Source organism: Tursiops truncatus, chromosome 17 (genome assembly GCF_011762595.2).
Source record: "Tursiops truncatus isolate mTurTru1 chromosome 17, mTurTru1.mat.Y, whole genome shotgun sequence".
NCBI classification, from domain to species: domain Eukaryota; kingdom Metazoa; phylum Chordata; class Mammalia; order Artiodactyla; family Delphinidae; genus Tursiops; species Tursiops truncatus.
Genome location: NC_047050.1, coordinates 43,372,414 through 43,385,494, shown reverse-complemented (window position 1 = coordinate 43,385,494; position 13,081 = coordinate 43,372,414). Strand labels below are relative to the sequence as shown.

The window sequence follows — 13,081 nt, the reverse complement described above, 5'->3', positions numbered from 1 at the left end:
ATTAAATTCTAAACCTCAGGGGTAGGGCAGGGGATGGGAGAGGGCAAGCAGCCATATTTTTTTAAATTAATTTTTATTGGAGTATAATTGATTTACAATGTTGTGTTAGTTTCTGCTGTACAGCAAAGTGAATCAGTTATACATATACATATATCCACTCTTTTTTAGATTCCTTTTCCATATAGGTCATTACAGAGTTTTGAGCAGAGTTCCCTGCAAGCAGCCATATTTTTAAAGCTCCCCAAATGCTTATAATGTGTAGCCAGGGTTGGAACCCCACTAGGGCTTCTGCTAATTTTCTTCTGCCACTGGGCAGGCCCTCCTCAGAAGAGAGGCTTCTGGGCAAGAACAGAGGAAAGGCGAAAAGAAGACCTTGCCTAAGAACCTGCTCATCATTGCAGCCACTTCAGGCGTTGGCCAGGCCTTACCCTCTGCTCAGCACTGGGTAGAAACCAAGTGGGAGGAGACAAGAAGATTGTGATTAGTGTCACCCGCCTTCACAGAGCTTTCAGAACAGTTGGGGAGTCAATATTAGCACACAAGAAATGGTCGCAGAACTGTGAAGCATTACTTTGTGGCTGTGATTGAAGGGGCATGCTCTGAGAGTTCAGCCAAGGGTGAGGTGAAGGTCAACACGGAGGAGACAGAAACCTCCTGAGGATGAATCAGATCTGGGCACAAAGGGAGCCTGGGGAAGGCAGTTACAAGAACAGTGAACAGAACGAACAAAGAAAGGGCGTGGGGTGGCACAAACAGTGATGAGACCACTCTATCGAGGATGCAGGATATTCCTGGGGAGTAGTAGGAAATGCACTTGGATGATTTAAGTAGACTGGGGCCAAATTTTAGAGGGCTGGTGTATTAGCCTGAGTCATTTAAGTGTCATGAAATAGGAATGCTGTCCTGGGGTCTTCAGTAATAATAGGCAGTGTTTCTGAGTAATCTAACAGAATATTGGAGGAGACTAGAGATAGCAAGACTGAGTAATATTGATTGTTTCAATAATCCCAGTGTGGAAAAGAAAACCCTGAAGGCCTATCGGTTATCATAGAAACAGATGAAGAGTAAATCCTAGAAATAGCTGTACGTTCCTTTTGTATGTGCTTATTTTGATTTTTATCAGATTATATAATATATGCACATTATAAAATTTGAGAAATCACAGAAAAGTAAAAAGGAGAAAAATGCATAATCTCTCTAAATACAAGCAACCACTGCTTTGACATATTTTTTCCAGTTTTTCATATATTTTTATGTGGTTGTGATCTCACTGTCTAAGCAATTTTGTATCCCATCTTTTTTTTTGTTTTTTCTTTTTGCGATACGCGGGCCTCTCACTGTTGTGGCCTCTCCCGCTGCGGAGCACAGGCTCCGCGGCCGCGCAGGCTCCGCGGCCATGGCTCACAGGCCTAGCTGCTCTGCGGCATGTGGGATCTTCCCGGGCCGGGGCACGAACCCATATCCCCTGCATCGGCAGGCAGACTCTCTACCACTGCGCCATCAGAGAAGCCCTGTATCCCATCTTTAATATAATATGTGTGAGAATTTTTCTACATCATTAATAGCTTTAAACTTTATTATTACATTAGCTGTGTTGTCTCTATTGGTATGGATGCACTGTGATTTATTTGTAGGACAATAGATTTCAAATTTCTTTCAGTTCTTCCCCTGTTAAAACAGTGCTGAGGACTTCCCTGGTGGCGTAGTGGTTAAGAATCCGCTTGTCAGTGCAGGACACCTGGGTTCGAGCCCTGGTCCGGGATGATCCCACATGCCGCGGAGCATCTAAGCCCGTGCGCCACAACTACTGAGCCTGCTCTCAAGAGCCCACGAGCCACAACTACAGAAGCCCGCACACCTAGAGCCCGTGCTCCGCAACAAGAGAAGCCACCACAATGAGAAGCCCACGCACCACAATGAAGAGTAGCCCCCCGCTGGTCACAACTAGAGAAAGCCCATGCACAGCAACAAAGACCCAACACAGCCAAAAATAAATAAATAAATTTATAAAATAAAAAAAAAACAGTGCTGAGTAGAAGTATATCTCTATATATTAAATGTGCCCATCTTGGTTGTTATATCCATAAGATAAATTCCTAGATATGCCATTACTGAATAAAATTTTTTTTTAATTTAAAGCTCTTGCTACTTACTGAGAATTTGCATTTCAAAGTATTGAATTAATTTGCACTCCTGCCAACAGAATATAGCAATGCTGTTTTCACTCTAATTATCTTTCCTAATTTGCTAGAGTAAAAAAATGAAATCTAATTTGTATTGTTTTAATTTGTGAGGTCGAACTTTTTATGTGTCTATTAACCACTTGTATGAATGATTTGTCCATTCTCTTTTCCCATCTAGAAATAGTAAGAACAAACAAATTTTAGAATTAGTAATATACTGAGGATGAAAAAGAGAGAAGATTCAAAGTTCTTGGCCAAAATAAACAAGAGAAAGCAAAAAAATAAATAAACAAAATGAAAGGTCAGATAGCAATCTAGAAAAAAATTGCAACACATATGGCAGAAAAAAGTCTGCTTTCCAAAAAATAGAAAGAGCTTATACCAATCAACAGGTCAACAATCTAATAGAAAAATGGGCAAAGGACATGACAAGTAGTTCTAGAAAAGGAAATACAAGTGGATTTTAAACGCAAACTGATACTCAGCCTCACTCCCAATAAAATATGCAAGTTAAAACGAAAATGAGATGGCATTTTCACTTAGATTTGCAAAGACCAAAATGTTTAATAACAGACTTTCTCAAGGAGTTGTTGGAAAACAGGCACTCATCCATGGTTGATACACTGTTAATTTATGTGATCACTTTGGGGGATAATTAGACAATAGATATCAATGTGGAAAGTAGACATATCCTTTGACCAACAATTCTACTTTTGGAATTTATCCTACAGATAATTCACAATTTGCACAAAATACTATATAACCCAGATAATCATTGCAAATTTGTTTATAGGAGCATAATATTGGAAACAACCTAAGATACGTCAATAGAAGATTATTTAAGTAATGCATGGTGTATCTGTACAGTTGAATATTATGCATCCATTAAAAAGAACAGTGTGCCTTTGTGGGTACTGATATAGCATTTCTCCAAGGTATTTTGTTGAAAAAAAAAGTAAGGTGCAAAGACTACCACTCTGTAAAAGGGGTGAGGGTGGGCAGGATAGATATTCATTTGCTTGTATGTGCACAAACTTGTTTTGCATTGATACATGAGACACTGACAATAATAGTTGCATGGGGGAGGGGCATTGTGGGAACTGAAGGGCAGAGGTTTACAAAGAGAATTTTCGCTCTATCCTTATGTTCCTTTTGAATTTTGTGTCATATATCTACAATGGGAAAATGTGACTGTTAAGAGTATGGCTTTTCTACATTGTGTAAAACCAAGGTTCAAAAAGGCAGCTGCTTGGATTCTCTCCAAGTTGTGATTTGGAGTAAACTGTATTGTTAGCATTCTACCCTGGACTGTAAGCCCAAGTTTGCAGTGGCTCTCAACGTTGACTTCCCTGTTGAATCACCAGCATCTAACCCAGATGAGAGGTGTTTAATAAACATGTCTTAGATGAGTTCCAGGATTCTAATCTAAAGAACAGAAAAATGAAGCTGCCATAGAAAGAAACAGGTCAATGTGAAAGGAAGAGTCAGAGACAAAGGCATTTAGGAGTGTAAAGAAGATACCTTGCAAAAATGTTGCAAGGTTATCAGACTTCAGAAGGAGTGGGTCAGTGCCAGCCTGCTCCTCCTGTACCAGCGCTGTTGTCCACAGCAATGTCAAAGCTGTGGCGAGGAAGCTGGAGAGGTGGGCAGGGCCGAATTGTGACGGACCCTAGACAGGATGCAATGGAGTGAGCAGAATGAATGACAGAAGTCAGAAAGAAATTGAAAGCCCAGACATATTGTTCAGACTACTTTGGCTTCAAGAAACAGATCAAAACCAAAGAGGGACTTTATTGGCTTGTGTAACTGGGAAGTCCAGAGATTTGACAGTATCGGTTAAGATATTCTTTCTTTCTCCACCCAGCACACCCACTTTTCTGTGCTGGATTTATTCTCTTGTAGACTCTTTACATGTGCTGGCTTCTGACAACTCCAGTTTTATAATTAACCGGTAGGTGGTCCCAGTAGTTCCTAACAGTTCTAGTAAAATCTTAGAAATGATACTTATTGGACAACTTGAATCGCATGCCCATCCCTGAAATAATCCTGTTCAAACTACTAGAAGACCAGGCAAGTGTCATAGATCACCGCTAAAGGGTTAACACCACTTTAATCTTATGAACCAAGAGGGAGGGAGGGGTAGTCCTCCAAAGAAATCAGGATGCTGTTTCCAAACACAAAGTGCTGAACAAGTAAAAACAATAATAGCACTCCACTCTAAGCAAAAACAAAAGATCAAATGAATATTTTTCCATTCTTTAATAATAAAAATTGGAAAGCATCTTTGGAGGGAGAAAAAGTCAAGATGCTAGAGATGGTGGGAGAAATTGTGGGAGCAAACTCTGGAAGAAATGGGAAGTGAGGGTGTTCAGATGGAAACACTGGTGGTAGAAAATAATTATGGACTCATAGGGCTGGGAAGGATCATGGAGGCCACCTAATGCAGCTCCCTTTCTTCTATTCTGCGAGCCTCCACACATGAATTAGGCTCCCTTACAGGACCATTCGAACTCTACTTGAACATATTCGTAATGGATAGCTCATGATTTCAGAAAGTATTTAATTTCATTGTCATACAGGTTTGATTCTTTAAAATGTCTGCTTTTCATTGAGCTGAAATCTAGTTCTCAGTTTGCCCTCTGGGTTAACAAACCTCAAGGCTACTCTTTTCATCAGACGATCCTTTAAGAGTTGGAAGACACTTACATTCCTTCCCCAGTCTTTTCCCTTTCAGCCAAGCACAACCAGTTCTTTTGACCACATATCAGGCAACGTGGTTTCCAGCTTTTTCTACAGCCTAATTGTCTTTCTCTGGATTCACACTGATTTATATGTGTCTCTCTATGTCTTTATCTTTATTGCCTCCCTTTATCTGGACACTATACTTTACTAATGCAACTTAAGATTTCATTGGCTTTTTTTGCAACACTGCACAAACTCTCCCATTTTGAGCTTGTTACCAGTAAAATCCCCAGGTCTTTTTTCTCGTGAATTGTTGCCAAGTCAGGTTTTGTAACTATGCAAGTGGTATTTTTTTTTGAGCCAGAAGAATGGAACTTCCTAATTTTTTCTTTTCAGTCTCTTCTTGTTGTTTCTTTCAGACTCCACCCTGTTACTTCCCTGCCAAAATGGGACTCTTTATAACCGGGTGGTGTAAGGCCTATAGACCTTGCTTCAAAAGAATAACCCTCTGGCGTACCATTAACCCAACAGGTCTTTTGGCTTATGTGTGGGTCAGTTCTCATGCCTGATTCCTAAATAATCTGATAATCTGGTTTCTATTCTTTGCTGATGCCTTGGTCATATGTTGCACCACTAATAAGTGGGCAGCCTTTCCAGCCCATAGCTTGTGTGTGTGTGTGTGTGTGTGTAACAGTTGATGAGCTTTGACCTGTGTTTCAGGTCAGTCAGCTTTGTTCCAGCTGTTCTAGATGAGCAGACACCAGTGCCTATAAGCTGTCCCCTCCCCGACACCCATGGCCAATGAAACAGTAGCAGCCAGGTCAGCTCCAGAAAGATTTAGAATTAGTCACATCTGGCCTGTGCTTTAAAGCAGAGTTGTGAGAGGCCTAACTAACCATCACGCTGTAGCCAAACTGTTTGATGAGTCTTTGTTCGACCAAAGTCCCAGATTCCTAGATGTCCCCCCACCCTGCCCCAGTCCTTATTGGAACTAAAGCCCTCTTTACTTTTGCTGTGTCATCTAAGGTTCAGATTCCGTTATGAATCCCTCATCTGGTTCATAGAAGACACTTTTCAAGGAACGATACATCTGCCCCCAGAATTTGGAAAGGCCTCCTTGATCTAAGATTTGCTCACCACTTATTTTCTGAAGAAGCTAATATCTAGAAGGCTTTTCCTACACATCACCCCAGGCCCCCCGGACTAGACCCTTTGCATATAGACCCTCCAAAGTGAGCTAGCATTCACCTTGCTCCTTGGACTTGATGATTTTGACTGCTGACCTACCTCTCCCTGATAGAGGCTAGCTTGCCTCTATCAGGGAGAGGTTTAATTCATCTCCACTGCTTTAATTCATCTCCACGTTTGCTTTAATTCATCTCCACTGCTCTCTCAGCCTCAATACCACCCTCCTATCAGCTTGAGCCTGCTTCTGCACCAGGAGGTGCTAAGTACTTGAGGCTCTGGGAAAGTGCCAATTATGATAACTAAAGAAAATGTGCAACTGTGACACTGAGGGTGTGGTCAAAAGTGGAGCCTCTTCTCTGACCCAAAGAAGGAGGGGGTACATTGTGCCAGGGGTAGATACTAGCTGCCCTTTCATCCTGTCTCCTGTAATGCATGCATTCAAGACCCAGTGCAGTCACCCTTAAAGCAGAAGGACTGAGGTCTCAGACTTTCACTACAGTATAGGATTCACACCTCAAACATTTGAAGGGCCTACCTGTTTGCTAGGATTTAGTTCTCAGTTTTCCCACAAATCTCTATAATAGCTCATTGTCAGACTGTATCAACAGCAATAAAGACATGATATATTTGTGCTTCTGGCTCACATATTCTGTGTCCCTGATGAAGAAATGCTGGCTTGAAGAGCAATGGTAAAGCAAAACCATCAGTGATGCTCTCATCACCTTTCCAAACTTGTTTCGTGTGATGCTCTTTTCGTATTACTTTAAAAAGAGGAACCAGATGTTTTCCTCAGGGGAAATTTCTAACACCTTCTTTCTGAAAAATAAGTCACTGGAATTGAGAGACCATACACTCGGGATTTTCTAGGTTATGACCACAATAAAGTAATGGATGACATCACCTATAGGAGAGAGGTTTTCATGAATCAATGCAGTAAATAGAGTATAAGAAGTAATTACTAAATCTAACAGGAAATTTTCTAGTTCCTAGATACTGGAACAATCTTCCTTACCAATCCAAAATTAGTAGATCAGAAAATTCAAATAATTTTTCTTTATAGTTGCTAGCCAGTCTAAGATTAAAACTGAAAAACCAAGCTTAGATGTGTGTGATTTTTTCAGAGCAAAATAGAAAGTACCTGGAAGGCAATCCAAATAAAATCATTTAAAAAGAAGTAATGCTGACATATCTGCCGAGGAACTGTTCACCAGAATGTTTAGACCAGGTCCAAGAATGTCAATCCCCTGGCTCCTATTCTGATTGTTTTGGGACAGAACACAAATTTCAAAAGGAAAAAACACAAGATAGCATTCAAAGAAACTCTGCCAATCCTGAATTTGAAGATATTAGCAAATGTATTCAGTGTGTTTTCATCAAAGTACAGCTTTGATTTAATACAGACTGTTTAAAGGATTTAAGAGAAATATCATTTATTTCAGAATAAAAACTAATGAGAATGATAGGGAGTAAGGTCTTAGAAGAAGGAAGAAGGGAATGAATTCAAGGACTCATGGGAAAGGATGTAAGATTGGCTCGTCTTCTGAGACAGGAGGAAAAATAAGAAATACTTGAGTAAGAGACAGAGAGAGATGACACAGAGAAAGGGAAGATGAGAAGGTTGATGATTCCCTAAAGGCCTGGATGTTTCCAGTAAAGCAATAAGGGCAGGAAGCTACCTTTTTCCCTCGCTAGACTGTAAGATCTGTTAGGGCAGGGACAGGATCTGTTTTGTCCCCTACCGTATTACCCTGTCACTTAGCACAGTGCATGGCACATTGTTGATTCTCAATTAGTATTCGTTGAATAAAATGAATGAAAGAGTGTGGGCACTAGGGACTTAGAAGAGTGGGACATGCTGGGAATGGCTATGTTAGGAATCAACCAGAAATGAATAATGTGGTTGCTAATCTGAGGTTAGGTGGTATGCATTTAAATTGAATCAGCATTTCTCTGAAATTCAGAAGCAAGAACAGAAAAGCAGACAGACGGGAACTGGCGTAACAAGAGAACAGAATGGAAAAAGGATAAGAGGGTCTAGTATGCCTGCGAGAGTGCTGAAGGTCAGGCTGAAAATGGGGTCAAGGATGGGGACAGACTGAAAGCAACAATAGATTGCCAAGGTCACAAGATTACAAATACTTCTGAGTGCTTTAGGCAAAGAGCCCCTTTAAAACACCAGTGTAGCATATAGCTTTGTAACAGGCTGAGCATCCAGTTCAAATTTTTACTCTAAATTCTGTGAATATTCAGACACGAATTGTATCTTATAGCCCAAATTCTTGTAGCCCAGTGTGTTAATTAAATGAATAAAAAAGGGAGGAGAAAAAGAAAGAAGACATGATTGACATGTGTTATGTCTATTAAAATTATGAGCTACTCAGATTTTTTGTGTCTATAAGTGTATAGAAGTATTTGGGGGTGTATGTGTAATACTATTCACAAATACACATTCCATCATAAACATCCCTAGATATTTTCTGCAGTATTGGGGTTGATAGCAGTGATTGGAAAATCTGTCAATTAATTGAGTTCTGCTCTATCTTCTGTGTGGTAGGATGGAGCCAAGATCTGGTAAATACTGGGCTTGAAGACCCAGGGGACAGGCTGGAGATTTGGAATTGCTGAGGACAGAGAACCAGAACCAAATTCCTTGTCCAGAGCCCAGTTACTGAAAGGAAAGGGCCTAGAAATGACACAGTTTCACCAGGATCAAAGACCGTGGCACCAGCCAGGTCAAACAGAGGGACAAATTGGCAGGTACCATATAGAAAGTCAAAATCCAGAATTACTATGTATGTGCCTCTTTGGAAGGCCCCAACGTCAAACCCTTTGCTAAAACCCGTCAGCTGTTTAAGTTCTCTGCCTTCAGTATCAAACATATCAATATTTTCCCTTCTAGGATTTTCTATTTAAAAGGTGAATCTTGGGCTTCCCTGATGGCGTAGTGGTTGGGAGTCCGCCTGCCGATGCAGGGTACACGGGTTTGTGCCCTGGTCCGGGAAGATCCCACATGCCGCGCAGCGGCTGGGCCCATGAGCCATGGTCGCTGAGCCTGCGCGTCCGGAGCCTGTGCTCTGCAACGGGAGAGGCCGCAACAGTGAGAGGCCCGTGTACCGCAAAAAAAAAAAAAAAAGGTGAATCTTTGGAATTAATTTTCTTATCACCTCTTCTTGAAATGTTATTATAAATTCTTTTAATTTTGTTCATGTCGTTTCTTCTGCAAATACATGTACTCATATACTTAGGATTCTCAGGCTGGAAATCCTTCACTTGTGAAATACCAATGCAAAGGTACATTAGAAGCCTAATTAAGAGAAACAGTGACTCATTGTCAGATGGGAGTGAGGTGGGAGAAGAGAATGAAAGGAACTTCCACTCTCCTCCAGATATCCTAAGTCTTCAAAACTTAGGAAAGTTTTGAATGTTTCAACGTTTCAAGGGAATCCATTGTTCATTTAAAAGGAAAACAAAAACTCTACACTTGTTTTCCTATTGGGTCTATAAATCAGTAAAATATTAAGGTGGAAACAAAAGAAATACCTCTTTGCAATTGATCATCTACTTCAGTCATACAAGTCCTTGTATTTGATTGTGTTGCAGATTTATGCTTCTAAAAATAGTATGTCTCAAGTATTCTTTCTAAATCCCAAAGTGCTTGCTACTAAATTATTTTTCCTCTATTCAATGCTGAATCACAGAGAAGATAATTTAAAAGATCTCATGTGATGTATGGAACCAACATTGTACAAAATCTGGATCGGGCACCCTCCTGTTCTCGGTAAAAAATGAATTATCATACAACTTTAGTGTGTGGGAATTTTTATTTGAACAAAGCCATCTCAAAATCACTGCACTGTAGCAATTGTTTAGTTTCCCCCTCATGTCCTTGAGATATATTGTTTAAAATTTTTGCTTTTATCACAGGATATAAAACAATTTGAGATTGAATACAGATCTCTGGCCCTGAGACTTCAGATATTTTTCTCCCTCGCTCAGTTATCCAACTGGTTTCAAATCTTATTCTCTTTGATCATGGACAAGAATGTTGGCTTGGCACAGTTATTTTCGCTCCAAACTTGTGTTTTTTGGTGTTTTTTTTTGCCAACTCCCAAGTATGAATTTCAACAAGTTAACAAAGTTAAATTCTCCCCTCTAGCCCTAAATGTCAGTTGATGCATTCAAGGTATGACATGTCATCTCTTGTCCATCTTTTTATATCGTATAGACTTTTCAATTAGCCATTTTGAATTCCAGCCACATTTGCTAGGAAATAACTGTTTAAATACGTCCTCTCCTAACACATTTCTGATGGGATTCCCCTGGCAAAGGTAGATGGGATTTTTAAAATTGGAACCATACTAGAAACAGAATTGGTTTTGGTAATTGCTGATGAGTTTCCTGGCTAGCATACATGGAGCTAAAGTGACAGTTCCATTGAACAGCATGGATGGCAGAAAAGGGTGAAAGATGGCACCTGCAGAACAGCTGTCCACTCCCAGTAGGGCTTCGTTCGGACTTAGTTGTCTCTCCCCAGTGTTTTCTCCCTGCTTAAATGTTTTGTATCTTCTTACTGTTTCAGTGCTGAGATTCTGCCAAAAATACTAAACACGATTTGAAAGGAAAAGAAAAACATAGAGATAAAACTTCCCAACATGGTATTACAGGGAGGAATAACATTTTCTTTCTTCCTTACAATTCTATTTTCCTACGACAGACTATCTTCAATAAAAGCCACTGAATCCAATATCCACTCATCTTAAAATAATACTATTGATAACAGCTAATATTTACTGAGATATTACTAAGTGCCAGGTACAGTGCTAAATGCTTTACCTTTATTATTTCATCTAATGCTCCCAGAAACTCTAAGAGGGAGATATTTTTATTACCCTCATTATAAAGATGAAACAGATATAATGGAACCTTGATCTATGAGCATTTATCTGCCAGTACTAGTAATTTTAGACCTTTTATTGGAAGGTCTCTGAGAATCCAAGTGCACACATGTATTTTTTCACCCACTGAATATGAATACCTACAAGTATAATCAAAGTGGAAGTGGGCCACAAGATGGGTTATAGTATTTTTAAACTTTTAAAAGAGTATCTTTAGTAATTCTGCTTCTACGTATATACCCCAGAGAAACTCTCCCATTATACCAAAAGAGATATGTATAAGAATGCTCATTTATATAGTAGTTAAAATGAATAAACTAGATTTTCATGTATCAACATGGATAGATCTTGAAAACAATGTTGTGTAGGGAAAAAAAAGACTATAGAATGATATGAATTTATAATATCATTTATGTAAAAAATATAATATCATTTAGTAAAACTGATGTTTGGAACATAAAACAACAGAATATGTTATTTGGAAATAAGCATTTTTATAGTAAAAGGATAAAAATGTGAGCCAGAAAGGTAGAATTTTCAGGATAACAGTTGCCTTGGGAGGAAAGGAATAGGATGGGGAGAAGGGACAAAGTAGGCTTCAACTCTTTGTCTCATTTCTTTTGCTATAGAAAATAATACAAATATGAGAATATGTTAACATTTGTTCTGTCAAGAACTACATGAGTCTGCTACCTTATTTTCTGAAAAATTTTTTTTATTTTAAAAATAATTCCATCTTAAGAAACACAAATAGGTATATTCACGCTGGAAAAGGGCAGGGATCACTATACAGAACATTATCTCCATAATTTGGGGGTAAAATTTTTCTGAAGCAGATTTGACTAGGTGCCCAATTTATTTATAAAATAACTCAGTATACCATCCATAGAACAGCTAGCTTTGAGTCTTATAAATTCAGTGCAACCTCCAAACCAAACTAGTTATAAAATGTATTCTTCAGTAATTTCATTAAGGTGAATTTTGTGGTTTCATATTAGCTGCAAACCGAAGGAGCCAGACCGCAAGATCCCTGCAATATTATCAAGGCCAACAGAAAGAACAGTTGTCTGGGGACTGTTACGGGCCACACGCTTCTGGCCAAAGACTCCTCTTCATGGGTCATCATTATTCCTGGACTGTACATCCCCAAATCTGACTCCCTGGCCACCCCTCTTCCTTTCCCTTTCTTCATCTCCAACAGCACAGGATTTCACTGTGAAGGTAAGCACTCCTGATTGCTATCTAACTAGGCCATGTGGTTTCAGTAGTGAGCGTTCTTCATTACATGATTTGGTATAAGGTTCTGGGTCATAGCTAAAAATATTTCAGCTTGAAAATTAATCTAATCTCTTGTTTGTTTTCTTTTGTTTGGAATATTTTCGCTTTTTAGACAATAATGTAGTTGAAGAATGCTATACCCAGCATTACTTAAAGTGCTATTTATTTGTTAACATTATATTTTGTAAGTGAGAAAAGTATTCCTCGTGTACATTTAAAAATAATCCCCTTCAGTTATATAACTAGCAATCAGTACCAGTTTGTTTGTGGGCATGTGTTCATATATATTTTTTATACCTGCCTTGTTCCAAATAGCATAAAAGCTGGGTTACAGATATAGATAGATAGATAGATAGATAGAGATATAAATAACACCAGAAAAATTAAATCTGAATTCAGTGAAGACATGGAAACAGAGGATTTAATTCAGGAGTGAGTTAAGTATGTAAAGTGCATCCTGTTCAATATTATACACAGGCCGGAAGGATGCCTCATACATGGCTCTACGCTTCCTCGCAGCCAAGGAAAATACTGTCAGTCCCACAATTGGCTAGCCAGAAAGCAAAAAAAATGGGGATAATACACAAGGGAAACACAACTATACCAGGTGCGAAAACTAAAGAAAAACATTTTCCAGATATTGTTAGAGTAAATATAGCAATAAATTTCATGGTGCTTTCTTATAAATCCTTTACTATAGGCCCAAAGTATGATACCAAAGTAAGTTCATTAAGAAATCAGAGGGAGGAAAGGAACCACGGCATGGTATTGGAGGCTGGGAAGGTAGGACGGGGGTAGCATAGGCACAATCCAGGGGCTATGGCATTGCAACTGTTGGTCTTGACATGAGGCTCA

At 39.3% G+C, this 13,081-nt stretch overlaps 1 long non-coding RNA gene across 2 annotated transcripts in view; it reads left to right on the top strand.

The window, feature by feature from the left end:
- LOC141275687 (uncharacterized) overlaps positions 1–9,180 on the top strand; it is a 52,777-nt gene extending 43,597 nt beyond the window's left edge. For both annotated transcript variants that reach the window (XR_012327294.1, XR_012327293.1), the window contains exons 2-3: positions 8,608–8,810; positions 8,953–9,180. This is a non-coding gene — a long non-coding RNA (uncharacterized lncRNA). The remainder of the gene's footprint in view (positions 1–8,607; positions 8,811–8,952) is intronic.
- The last annotated feature ends 3,901 nt before the right edge of the window (positions 9,181–13,081 follow it).